The following is a 14,440-nucleotide window of genomic DNA, read 5'->3' as shown; positions in this document are numbered from 1 at the left end:
AGGGCTTGATTTTTCTGGATGAGAACTGCCATAGCCAACCCTGCCCCAGGCCAAAGAGGTGGGCAAGTGCCAAGGAGGGTGGGGGCCGCTGAGTGAGAAAAAGAGAACAACTTGTTTATTTGCTTGTAAGTGGGAAGGAAAGTAGCCACAGGAGGAGGAAGAGGGGAAGAGGCACTTCCCTCCAAGACAAATCAGCGTGGCCAACAGACTTTTAAGGTTGGTGACACCTAGGAGGTCCTTTAAGTCACCTGTGTTGCAACAATCTTCAGTAAAGTCCTTACTTCTCCTGCAGGCTTGCAGAATGGGGCTTGTGCTAGAGGACTTGAGGGCTTGGTGTCCCACGCCTCGGCCAACCCAGTGAGGTCCCGTCAGCGCCACCACAGACCCCAGGAGGCTGCCGCACAGTAAGTCTTGGGATTGTCCCAATCTATGGGGAAGATTTGGGGCTTCCACGGTCCTTGTTCAACTGAGAGGGAGTGAGAGAAATAGACTTTTGAGGTGAAAAGGGGCTCCCCTGACATCTGTTAAGTTTGAAACATAGGTGGATTGCCTTCCATTTCTTCAAAATTAACTTCACTTTTAAAGAAAGATTACATAGTTTGCACTGTTTTGTTGTTTTATTTAAATAAAACAATTAAGATCTGTGAGTTAAGTAGTGTTCCTTGTCTTCCTAATAAACATGGGCCTAATCTGGCCCACAACCCAACGACTTACTATTTTGCTTCAGTCAAGTTTTACAAATAAAATCCACAAGCAACCATGGTATTCTCAAAGAAGCCACAATTATTAATCTTTACAATAATTCCCTGTATGTTTAGTATTTACCTTTCTCAAAAAGCAGTTTTATCTTTGGTCATCACAGCCTTCCAATAATATTGTCAGATAACATGAATCCTCACAAAATAAAAGCTGTACTGTGTATCACAGAGACAGCCACTTACATGTGGGCAAGTTTTTGTTATTGTTGTTACTTATTATTTATTTATTTATTTATTTTTGAGGCAGGGTCTCACTCTGTCTCCCAGGCTAGAGTGCAGTGGCATCATCATAGCTCACAGCAACCTCAAACTCCTGGGCTCCAGCGGTCTTCCCGCCTTCGCCTCCCAAAGCACTGGGATTACAGGTTTGAACCCCTGTGCCTGGCCATCTTGATGAAAAACCTTGCAAGGTCACACTGAGATTGCCAGCTAAGTAATCTAAATTACAATTTATGACACTACTTGGACTGATTTAATTGGAATCCACCATATCACAAACCTTCATTTTAGCTATAAGCTGCTGCATTTTCATTGAGTGTTATAACTATTTTCAAAGACAATGCATATGCATGTCATAATTTTCATTTTAAAATTATAAGACATGGGTAGGTGTTCAAATTTATGGTCTCTGTGACTGAAAATCGAAAACCAAACTCAACTCATGTGATTCTTAACAATGGAAGGAAAGACAAGCTAAAAACACAGGCTCTCTCATCCATCCATTCGGCAATATCAGGCATCCTTTGGGTGCCTACCAGGTGGAACCCAGGTGCCACACTATGGCCTTCCTTGAGCCACCAGTATCCAATATGGAACAGCCACACGTGCACGTCCACTGTATGGACAGTAAACGTATAGCCCTATTATCTATCATGACCACCGTCCCAGCCTGTCCAAAGATCAGTTATATCAGACAAGACCCAAACGTGTCTCTAATTCTCAGTTACCTCAAATATAAACTGGGATTTATAATATGTGCCCTTCTTCTGCCTCCCAGATATTAAAAGAATAATTGTAGATAAGGGCTATGAAAGCACTTTGAAACAACAAGCTTTATGAAATGAACTTTATATACTGTGTAGTTACCAGAAGGCAAAAATTTGCAATAAGATTAAATATTTGAGTTCCTTCTATGACAGCAGACTCAACTGCCCATGGGAAGGATTATGGTTAGTTTCCAACTATCAGATGATGAATAATGAGGTCCTGATTGTCTTGTGGATAAAAGTGATCCACCATAACTGCCATAACTCGATTGACAGGCCATGAACTAATTTGCCTTCCTTTGCAATGCACAGTCCTTTCTAGAAATACCCTTAACAGAGGACCACCCAGCATGTCCACACAGGTGATACCACACACACAGGTGACACCACTCAGTGATACAAATGACCATGACGGCATGCCCACACCCCTCAGCTTTGCCCGCTCATGGGCATTTGCATTCATTGCCGGGTTAACATTTGGAGGCACAGCTCTGATGGTCTCTGCTCAAAGCCTTCCATGATGCCCTCTGCCCGAACCATAAAGCCCAAACTCCAACCATGGTGTTATGAATTGAACTGTATTGGAGTCCTAATCCCCAGTCCCTCAGAATGTGACTTTGTTTGAAGATAGGGTCTTTACAGAGGTAATCCAGTTAAAATGAGGTCATTATGGTGGGCCCTCCAGTATGCTAGTATCTTTATAAAAAGGGGCAACTTGGACAGACAGGTGTGCATCATAGAGGGAAGGTGACAGGAAGAGGCACAGGGGGAAGATGGCCATCTACAAGCCAAGGAGAGTGGCCTGGAACAGATAGGAGGAACCAGCCCTGCAAACGTCCCTTCGTTTCCCACCTCTAGGTCCTTGCTCATGTAGTTTCTTGGCTTATGGTGACCTGGGCCTTCTCCCACATCTGCATATATTAAGGTAGAACCTCCCCGCAAAGCCCTGCTGAGATGTCACTGCTTGCAAACAACTTCTCAGATTCCTCCTGGCTGGAAATGATTTCTTCCACCTCTGAACATTCTCAGCACTGTGTGTGTTTCTTATTACCATTTTCGTTCCTGCCTTTCATGTTGTAGTTATTTCTGTTTATGTTTCATTTCACCTACTGAATGTGAACTTCTGCAGGGCAAGAGAGAGTTCCATGCCGTATATCCATGGGGCCTACATCTGGGCCAGACGTGGGCCTTGCACAAAAATATTTGTTCAAAGAAAATGAGTAACCAACACTTTTCAAATAATAAGTCTTTCAACCCAATTTAGCTTTCTGCCAGTTCAAAATGATTTATGCTAATTATGCATTTTTTTTTTTTTTTTTGGAGAGACAGGTCGCCCTGGCTAGAGTGCAGTAGCGTCATCATAGCTCACAGCAACCTCAAACTCCTGGGCTCAAACAATCCTTCTGCCTCAGCCTCCCTAGTAGCTGGGACTATAGGCACATGCCACAGCACCCTGCTGATTTTTCTATTTTTCGTAGAGACAGGGTCTTGCTCTTGCTCAGGCTGGACCAAACTCCTGAGCTCAAGCAATCCTCCCACCTCAGCCTCCCAGGGTGCTAGGATAATAAGCTAATTATGCATCCCTAATCCAACATTTTCCAGGGCTACAAATGTGACAGGTTTCTTACTCCATCATGGCTTTATCTAGTGTTCTCCATGTGTTAAGTATTTATCATCTCAGTTGTTCTTCAGAAAATTAGAGAACTAAACTTATTATCAATATAAATGACTCTCTTTGCTCTGGATTTCACTACAAACCTTCAGCAACTATGTACAAATGATGGCACACACACACACACACACACACACACACACACACTACTCAATGATAAAATGTCATCAACCTCTGCCACATACTACAACATGGATGAACCTCAAAATAACTATGCTCAGTGAAAGGAGCCGGCCCAAAAAAGAGTTCATCTTAGATGACTCTATTTAGATAAAACTCTAGAAAATGCAAACTCATCTATAGTGATGGAAGGCAGATCAGTGGTTTCTAGGGCAAAGGGTGTGGTGAGGTTCTGGAGGAAGGGATTGATTACCAAGGGGCGTGAGGAAACTTTTGGGCAGGCTGGACTTTTCTAGAACAAGCGGATTAGTGGTCCCCAGCCTTTTTGGCACCAGGGACCAGTTTCATGGAAGACAATTTTTCCATGGATGGGGATGGGGGGGATGGTTTTAGGATGACTCAAGCGCATTACATTTACTGTGCAGTCAAACCTCTCTGCTAATGATAATCTGCATGTGCAGCTGCTCCCCAGCGCTGGCATCACCGTCTCAGCTCCGCCTCAGAGCATCAGGCCTTAGGTTCTCATAAGGAACCTCAACCTGGATCCACACATGCGCAGTTTACAGTAGGGTTCACGCTCCTATGAGAACCTAATGATGAAGCAGATCTGACAGGAGGCGGAGCTTACGCAGTGATGCCAGCGATGGGAGCGGCTGTAAATACAGACGAAGCTTCACTGTCCCACCTCCCCCCTGCTGTGCAGCCCCGTTCCGAACAGGCCACCAACCAGCACCGGTCCACGGCCTGGGGGTTGGCGACCACAGTTCTAGATCGTGATGTTGGCTTCACTGGTGTATACATGTCAAAATATTAAATTATACAACTTCAAAGATGTACAGTTTATGTAAATTATACCTCCATAAAGCTCAACAGTTTTTAAACTATATATTTCTGCACTGGGGTATTTTAAAATCCCTTCAGGTCTATGAAAGCAAAGTGCCAAACTACTGAATAATACATTTCAATTAAGCAAAACCTAAAATCAGCATCATTAAGCCTTTTTCAGAGTTTCAAAATGAGGATTTAACTAGAGTTGGGCTTTTTACATGTTTTTGGTTTTTAATGTATCCGATTACTCTTTAGACACACAGCCAGTTGTTTTTGCTTATTGGGAACTCAGGCCTAATACTGACTTTTATACTTTTAAGGGTATGGATGGGATGGATAATTAAGGAAGACAGTCAAAACAGGATTTTTAAAAATAACTGCCTTCAAATTGCCATTTTGTGTATCATAACACAAAACATCAAATATATATTAGCATTTTGAAAATACAACAAAAAGTGACTATGAATTGGGATTATTTGTTTTCCAGTAACGATTGTGACAAGGAGTGCTTAGAAGGTGCCTTGCTGTTTGGTTCAGGAAACAGGCCACAGCGTGTTTCTGCTTTCCCTCCTGCACTGCCAGCGAGATGATCGGTGCTTTATCTTGCCAGTTATTTTCTGCAGCGATGTGACAGAATGACTCTTGAATATCTTGAGTGTGGCCAGAAGATGACGCAACGTGTTGTGACAGGAACGGAGTACTTCGCCTGCCGGGACGGCTCCGGGACCTGCTCCTGGAAGCCTGCTGCCCCAGCTGAAAGACCTCCAAGGTAGGAAGGAGACGCCTGACACACAGACCATGCTGAACACTGTCAGCACAGCGGGCCGGATTTGACATTCTAGAATGTTCCAAATGCTAGGAAAGGCTTTGTCGATGCCTCCCTGCCCAAGTCCTTCGTTCAGACAGCATGTGAGAGCTCTTGGGTTGAGCGCTAATGTGAGCCAGAGAAATGCTCTCACGGAGGACAGCTCTCCCTGTTAAGGGCTGGATTGCAAAACTCGCCCCACGCCCTGAGTTCTGTTGCAATCACCCCCACAGCTTTTCTCCTCCGTGTTCAAGAGATGTGGAAAAGCTTCAGTTAGCAGAAAAACAAGTAGCATTTTCCCCACTATGGTTTAGAAGACATTTTTAGGCCCTTCTCTCATTATCCTCTGACAACATCCCTGTCGAGCAGATGCAGGGAGACAACTTCAAGCAAGAGAGAAACATCTAGAACCGTGTTGTATTGATATGATGGACTGAGAGTAAGTCTCCATAAAAGATAACCTAATTAAGCCCACACATTAGGCAGAACCTGTACAATCACGAATGTGCACAGAGATGGGAAAAGTTAGGAAGAAGCTGAGATGTCTCAGCAAATTCTCTTTCATCAAAATGGTCTGCTTGAGAAGGCTTCGCCCACACTGTTTTTTTCTTAACCAAATTTCTTTTAACCAAATGCATAATAAAATACATTGTCCTGAAAGGCTGACACTGCAAAGAAATTTTAGGCGTATTCCCTCATCTTCTCATATTTTCTTAGGTGGGGGAAAAAATAATAAAATAGACTGGCCCTTCTGGGTCCTAAATGACACACCCAGAAAAGCTTGCTTTTCCAGCATTTTCAAACCAGGAATTTGGTTCCTTTGAACCCTCCCTACTTTTTTTCAGCACCCATCACCACTTTAAAACAGGAAGGAAAGAAGAAAACTTACTGACGAGTTTAGTTTTAGTCGTTTCATTATTTTTCCTTCAATGAACTGCTGTCATGTTGAAAACTACCAGGGCCCTCCCTCTACTCTCCCAGGAAAACTGTGCTTTGTCAGGCGAACATCCTTGGCTACGTCACCTTATCAAGTGGTTCATGGTTATTTTTAAGCCCAGAAAACTGCTTCATCAAGGATGGAAAGAGTTAATTCTAAGTAGTAAAAAAGTCATGTAATCAACAATAAATCAGAACATTTGGGTGACAGACTAGATATAATGTCAACACTGGCATAGTATCTATTTTAGGTTTAAAAAAAAAAACCAACAAAAAAGAAAAGATAGGGTTTAACTATATTGCCCAGGCTGGTCTTGAACTTCTGGCCTCAAGAGGTTCTCCTGCCTCAGCCTCCTGAGTAGCTGGGGCTTTGTGTGCGAGCCACGGCACCTGGCAGTTTAAGGCTATAAAAACCAGGATGTGAAGCTCTGTGGAAGTACCAGATGCAGTGCCTACTGCATTAGTCACACTCAGCACACATTAGTAACGTCTTGATACTATTCACACGAGGAAGAGGTTTTTTCCCTAAAAGTAAAGAATTAAAGCAACACTTTAGCAGCTGGGTGAAGAAAGATCACCTGGGGATCAGCACTAGTTCACACTCCTCATGGCAGCATCCACCATCCGGGCTAAGCAGTCTTCACTGCCTTACCCAGGCGCTCAAACACCTGCAGAAGCAGCCAGAAAGACCACGGGCAACTGCAGCACTGACCTTAAATCAACCATGATCGCTTGCATGCATTCCCTAAAGACGCTGTACTGCTGGCGTGGCTTCTAATGCAATCTCTCTGAGTTTCGATTAATTAAAAAAAAATGTTTGTTTTTTCAAAGAAGCAAGGTCTCATTATGTTGTCCAGGCTGGACTTGAGCCTCCCAGGTAGCTGGGGCTATAGGTGTGTGTCACCGCCCCTGAGTTTCACTTAATTTTTTGAAGTTAATCTTAAGCGTGTCATCTTAATAATTATCTTAGTTCACTGAATTTAGCTCTTTTCCTCAGCATTTCAGGCTTTCTCCAGCTCGTAGGTAAGCATTAACTTCCAGCCGGAGGGCTTCACAGATGAGAACACCTGTAAGGCCATGCCATCCCAAACCTAGAGAGCTGTGGGCATTCACCAGACAGCCCTGCTACCGGTAGGTCACCTTCCAAGGTAACTGTCAGTGTGACAGCACTGACAGGTTTTAAAACTTGTCACCCGTGTTCCCTCCTTTGGGCCTCCTCCCTGCAATCCGGTATTGCAGGCATGAATGTGCCCCACAGGCGCTAAGTGACTTGCCTAAGGGCACCTAGCTCCAGGGTGGGAGAGCTCAGGCGGAAACCAAGTTTTCTATTTCCTCCCTGCAGAGCAGGCCACCACCCCCAGCTGGGATGGAGCCTGCCATTGTCGCCACAACCTGCCCTGCCCACGTCCCCTTTTCTGGCTGCCTCGGGAGTTTAACTCAAGTACCCTGTGGCAATGTGGGTGGGCTAGATCAACGGAGGAAGGCCAATCAGTGGGAATAAAACGGGTTTTAACAAGAAGCAAACTCTTTTTCTTAAGGCCATAACCTCTATTTGCATCCTATTAACTGTTCTCTAATGTAAGAAAGGTAGAAAATGTAGCCTGTAAGCACAGAGTGGCTCTTCCAAGACCCCCATTTCTGCCCTACCTAATCTCCTGGCTGAGCTTGTGACAAGAATAAAACAACAAGTGTGAAAATGTTCTAGAAACATCGAAGGGGCCTACCATCTCATCTACTAGGAACCTAAGGAGGAGAGGAACAAAAGAAATAAGAAACTTGAAAAGAAGGTCTGAAGATTCCAGGCAGGCAGCATGGGCTACAGCCCCAGAGGGTGACGAAGATGGACCCAAAGGAAACTGCATAGCCACAGCCGCTGCGGCTCACGGGGACTGGGCCTGCCACTCAAGGCCTCCGTGCAGGAGTCTCTGACACCAGCCCAGCCTTCCTCAGCTGACTCCAGCAACCTTCAATACCAAGGAGCAAGGCTCCCAACAGCCAATGGATAGCAAAAGTTGTGCTTAAAACTGAAGGCAAAAATAATTCCCCCAAAGCTATACACAAAAGGCATACTCAAATTAAATGGAATTCTGTCCCAGGAGATGTATTATAGAAAACATAAAATTGACTCTTTTTGGAACCTTTTTGGCACCAAGGACCGTTTTCACAGGAGACAATTTTTCCATGGGCCAGGGAGGGGAGCATGGTTTCGGGATGATTCAAGCATATTACATTCATTGTGCACTTTATTTCTATTATTATCACATTGTAATATATAATGCAATAATCATACAACTCACCACAGGCAGGAGACCCCTGCTGTAGAATATGTAGGTCCTCATTTTCTCCCCCAATCTCAAGTGTTCTGTGTTTTGTTTTGTTTTGTTTTTTTAAGCCACTTTTCCTGGCTGAGATTGCTCCCTAAGAGACTTCTCTTCCAACGGATGACCATCTGCCCCGGAATCTGGGAGGAGTGGAGTGTCCTGGAATCTCACTCAAGAACTGACACCTGCTGCCACTCCGCGGTTATCTCAGGGCGCAGGCTCTGTGTGTGGGCCCCGCCCAAAGCCCTCCCCCAGCTAATGAGATTTTATTTTTAAAGAGCAAATAGGAAAAGTTCCACCAAGATACAACACAGGCTAAGAGGGGGTGGGGCAGGGCATGGGTAGACGCTGATAAGCCGGAGACAGTTTGTGGTGTGAGAAAGTAGAAAACTTCAGGCCCCCTAGAGCCTCAGCCCTGAGTCAGGAGGCAAAGCAAATGCAGAGGGAATAATCCTGGGCTGTGGACGTCCTCACCAACTTGCAGCTGCGCTGCGGACAGGATGCCTTCAAATACCTCAAATGCTAACAGCCATGAGGCTGAACAGGAGGTTTCATGACTATCTGGAAGCACGAATGATGCATGAAAGAAAACAATGCCTCGTCCAACAAAGAGAAGAAAGATCCCTGTTTCCTACCAGCCATACCCCTAAACATGACTGACCGGGTGAAGGGGGCCATGGGAAACATCAGTCCCCACCAACACTCGCACACCAGGGTGCTCATCCCAGGCTGTGGGTCTAGACCTCGAGGTGTGGTCTAGACCACACTACTGGTGTGGAGCAGGAAGAGCCTCAGGCTTGGAAAGAACAGGCCTGGATTTGGATGAAGGCTCTGCTACTTCCTAACTACCTGCCCTCCTGCGAAATGGGGACAATGACTCCAGTGGGTTGCTGTAGAGATGGAAGATAATGACCATAAAGGGGCTCACATTACAACACATCACATTATGTATGTGTAATTATAGCGCATTAGGTCACATCACATCATAGTATTATGTGTAATATCTCCAAGGAGATATTCCCATCCAAGTCAGCCTCAGTTCCAAGGTTGTTGACCGGTCCAATACCCCATGAAAGAATTCCAAATCACTCTGATTCCCACGTCTTCCACAGTCTGTCCTTAAAGCCAGCCTATGACCGAGAAGGAACCTTTCCACAGGCACGTGCTGCTCCAGAGGCCCCCGATTCAGAGGCCGGGTCCCCCGCACTGGCAGGCGACCTGCTGGGACTATCCCACCGGCCATGTAGGTGGCAGGGTTTACCAAACCGGGCAGCCACCAATGGTTTTTATGATCAATCAGAAAAATTCTTCAATACAATGAAATTTTAAGAGATTTGGCTTTCTTAATATAGAAGACAAAAGTAAGACAATTATCTTAGGAGGGGGAAAAAAGATCCTTAGGGTCACCTTGAGAATTAGGACTAAATGGAAAACACCTGCCATGCAGTTATAAGCAATTTAAAGGCCACGAACAGCTGCCTTTTCTGGGCCCCTCCTTACTCCCGGGGATAATCCCCCTTCCCTCCTCCTCCTCCTTAGGTCCTAGCGACCCTTAGGAACTAGCTAAGGGAAGTCGAATTATTTGCTGTTGAAGCAGTCTTGTGCTGGAGGATCCAGAACCTGCCTCACATCTAGTGCCTCTGCACTAGAGACAGAGACAGGGACAGAGACGCAGAACGAGAAAAAGAGAGGAGATCCCTAATTTTAAATTCCTAAGTGCTGGTAAATCTTCATGGGAAACAAGTATTATTAATGTACGATTCTTTACACGCAAGAATGGTACCACTAACACAGCCATCAGGGCATGGGCTTTAGATTGTTTTTCAGGAAGCATGCCCTTAACAGCATTCCCTTGTGACAAGTTCCATGGTGGTGGCTGAGCTCAGGGGTGTGTGGGTGGAAGCCCCGAAATAGTCAAGCGTATTGGCCCATACAGTTATATTCAGTCACTCCCGTCTTTCCAATATCACCCTTTAAACAGCTGGCCTAACAACCCAATCAGTCACGTCTGCCAGTGTTTCATGAAAATAAGCAAACAAACTCCATAGCAGGGGTCCTCAAACTTTTTAAACAGGGGGCCAGTTCACTGTCCCTCAGACTGTTGGAGAGCCGGACTATAGTTTAAAAGAAAAACTATGAACAAATTCCTATGCACACTGCACATATCTTATTTTGAAGTAAAAAAACAAACGGGCAGAAACACCCGCATGTGACCCACGGGCCGTGGTGTGAGGACGCGTGCTTTATAGCATGGTTGACAGGGTGGGAAATGATAAAGGCCACTGCACTGCAGCAAAGTGACCCACACGGAGAGAGGTTGGGCACGCGCACGCGCACACGCACAAACCTTTCTCAACACTTGTGTGTGGCTACTGCCTTCCATGAAAGAGGATGTGAATGTTCTTAATAGTTGAGTACTGTGCAATCACTGAAACAAACAAACGAGTGCATTCCCCGCTGCTCAGGCACAGAGGGCAGTCCACGAAGGCCGACAGCCCGGACTTGCAGGCCGCTCAGTCACTCACTGTCGCGTGACCACGGGCAGGCGAGGGAGTGGCTCGTCGCAGTCCCCATTGGTGAAAAGGAGACAGCACTATTCAACTTGAAGGGTTGTTGCAGGAAGTAAATAAACCAATAATATATGGAATCAAAAGCCCTGCATGTGACCTGGCACACAGAAGGTACTTTATAGTGTCAGAAAAGTGATTACTTGAAATGCCCACGTGTCACACAAAACCCCCTCTGCTCCTGGTTTCACGTAACAATATCCAAATTTGCAGCCTGGAATCTGGCTCTTCCTACACGCAAGCGGGGCACCGTCTGCCCCTTGTGATGACGCGCGTGAGGACTCACCGCAGCCCAGGGGGCTGTCGGGGCCCAGGGACGGGCCGGTGTAAAACTCTTCCTCCCCTTGTTCCTACGAGCACCTGCATCAAACCCCCACTTCCGGCGGATGTCCTCCCAGTCCCAGGGCACACTCGGTCTCTCCCTGTGGCTTCTTCACTTCTGTCCTCAAACAGGCAGTTTCCTCTCTCTCTTTTCCTGCTTAGCTGCTCTCTAACTCCCGTTTCCTACCAAAGCCTTTGAAACACCCTATCGTTTCCTGGGTGACTGGGTTATGTCACACAAACTACAGTGTCCACACTCTACTGACCTGAGCGTTCTCTTTCTACATTAGCCACTGCTTCCTGCAGGCTGAACCCCTTTCTGGAGCTGCGGCCTCCAGGGTTTCTCCGGGGTCTCTCAGACGGGGTGTCTCCGCCACCACCTCTGCTTTGCTCTCTCCCTCTCTGGCTCTTCCTCCTCCTTCCCCTCCACCTCCGAGAACTCAGCTCTGCTCAAGGGTGACAAGGCCTCAGTGGCTCAGACCTGCCACGCGGCTGTGGGAATGTGCTTCTAGCTCCAGCATCTCAGCCAACCTCCAGCACCTACTTCTAACACTGCCCAGATGTCACCCCTCAGCCACTCCCGGGGGAGTGTCCAAAGAGCCTTCACTTCTACGGGTCCCAGGTTCTAAGGAACAGATCACAAAACAGGCTGACCTGATAATACCTGTGAATTGACTCAGGTTCCCAGAACAACTGAGAAATTCCATGTGAAACTCCCACGCCTCCACTTTGGGTAGAAAAAGAAGGTTTCTCCCTTTGTCTTCATTCACCACTAATCTTCAAAATTTAGGAAACATTTTGTAGTTGAAAAATAGGGTAAACCATTCCTTTCCTATCCCTAAAGAAACTGAAAAAGGTCTAGACTGAATTCGCTGCTGAAGGTAATTTGAAAATTTTCAGGTTAATCAGATAAAAGTCTGTGTTTTTTAAATTTCACATTCATAATGCAGCATTTAACATGTAAAAACCAGGCTGGGGTGCATGCCCGTAATCCTTTGGAAGGCCAACACAGGAGGATCACTTGAGCCCAGGGGTTTGAGACCAGCCTGGGCAACACAGCCAGACTGCATCTCTACAAAAATAAAAATGAGCCAGATATGGTGGCACACACCTGTAGTCCCAGCTACTCAGGAGGCTGAGGGAGGAGGATAGCTTCAACCCAGGAGTTTGAGATTGGAGAGAGCTACAATGATGCCAACTGCACACTAGCCCGGGCAACAGAGTAAGACTCTGTCTCCCCTCATAGACAGATGGATGGATGGATAGATATATGATAGATATATGATAGATAGATAGATAGATAAAATTTTAAAATGTGGCCAGGTGTGGTGGCTCATGCCTGTAATCCTAGGGCTCTGGGAGGCCGAGGTGGAAGATCATTTGAGCTCAGGGGTTGGAAACCAGCCAGAGCAACAGTGAGACCCCATCTCTACAAAAAATAGAAGACTTAGCTAGGTGTGGTGGTGCCTGCCTGCAGTCCCAGCTGCTTGGGAGGTTGAGCAGTAGGATCACGTGAGCCCAGGTGTTTGAGGTTGCAGTGAGCTGTGATGACACTACTGCACTTCAACCCTGGCAACAGAGTAAGACCCTGTCCCAGATAAAAAAATAAAATAAAAAATACACTTGACTTGTTTACATGGTTATTATTAAAGAAAAATACCCAGGTCACTTATTTTGGTTTTAATAAAACAACAGAGGCTGGGCGTGGTGGCTCACGCCTGTAATCCTAGCACCCTGGGAGGCCGAGGTGGGCGGATTCCTCCAGGTCAGGAGTTCGAAACCAGCCTGAGCAAGAGCGAGACCCCATCTCTACTATAAATAGAAAGAAATTAATTGGCCAACTAATATATATAGAAAAAACTAGCCGGGCATGGTGGCGCATGCCTGTCGTCCCAGCTACTCAGGAGGCTGAGGCAGGAGGATTGCTTGAGCCCAGGAGGTTGAGGTTGCTATGAGCTAGGCTGACGCCATGGCACTCACTCTAGCCTGGGCAACAAAGTGAGACTCTGTCTCAAAATAAATAAATAAATAAATAAAATAGAAATATCTGTCATTTTTTAATAGCAATTATGTTGTCCTCCTCACTGGGTGGCAAAAATACATTCCAACTGCCTTTCAGGAACCTGCTGATCTGAAAGTGATCCACTCCCAACTGACAACCAAATTTCACTGAATTTTGCTCAAGTACAACAACTGAATCATTGTTTTGTTTTCCAAGCAGCTAAAATAATTTGATAAAATAAAAACAAACCATCTTTTAAATGAAAAGCATTACCTCCCAAAATGAAAAATTCAATTATCTCTGAGTTGTCACAGCAAATATTAACATTCTAGCAAACCACAAAATGTAGTTCTTGTATAAAACGAATGAAATATTCCTGACTAATAATTCAATTCCGATTTTAAACAAATCCACTCAAACTGTGCTGAATACTCATAGTTCATGTCTCTACCACCATGTAAAATTTCCATCCGGTTCTGGGGTGACTGACTGCTGGCTGGAGGCTGTGGGGTCTCACACACCACAGATTAAGGTGGGATGACAGTACTGCGTCTCTCTGACAGTTCATCCAACTCAGAGTGACAGCCATGCATTCGATTTCAGCCTTCTCTTCTGTGTGTTAGAGATCGGGGCTCTCTCTGAGTTTTTGTTTGTTTTGCTTTGGTTTTGCCTGGCAGGAATGACCCAGCCCGGTTTGCAGCTGCCCCAGCAGCCCACGTGGGATGGATCCTGGGACCACTTCTACCCCGGGGGGCTGAAGGCTCCCCTAGCGACCCCTGGAATAAGGCTTTCCTGGAGAATGAATTTCAGTCTGTCCCTTGGTTTTGCCAAAGACAGATCTGCCCGCTGACTATTCTTTGCTGTAATGACAACTGTGCTCTAAGACAAACAACTTATTCTTAGTGGAAAACAATTCATTTCAACCATCACATGCGCTCCCAACAGCCATTTATTCACATCCGCCCATCTTCTGGTATCTGACTTACACAAAAACTCAAAGACTGGCCTGGTGACAACTGAGTGAGTGTGATATATTTAATGGCATTTGTACTCCATTGCATCGCTTCTGCTTTTTTTTTTTTTTTTTTTAAGATGTTGAAATCTTTACAAGTCAAAAGATGATT

The 14,440-nt window shown here is 45.7% G+C and overlaps 1 protein-coding gene and 1 long non-coding RNA gene across 2 annotated transcripts in view; one reads left to right on the top strand and one right to left on the bottom strand.

Moving 5' to 3' along the window:
- EMILIN2 (elastin microfibril interfacer 2) overlaps nt 1–14,440 on the bottom strand; it is a 46,641-nt gene that overhangs the window by 30,623 nt on the left and 1,578 nt on the right. The window lies entirely within an intron of this gene.
- LOC142861575 (uncharacterized) lies at nt 317–14,077 on the top strand. The gene is made up of 4 exons (XR_012912805.1): nt 317–404; nt 4,975–5,133; nt 7,103–7,236; nt 13,994–14,077. It is a non-coding gene; the product is annotated as an uncharacterized LOC142861575 (long non-coding RNA).

This window comes from Microcebus murinus, chromosome 17 (genome assembly GCF_040939455.1).
Source record: "Microcebus murinus isolate Inina chromosome 17, M.murinus_Inina_mat1.0, whole genome shotgun sequence".
Taxonomy (NCBI): domain Eukaryota; kingdom Metazoa; phylum Chordata; class Mammalia; order Primates; family Cheirogaleidae; genus Microcebus; species Microcebus murinus.
The sequence above is the reverse complement of the archived record's forward strand: the minus strand, read 5'-3'. Positions and strand labels throughout refer to the sequence as shown.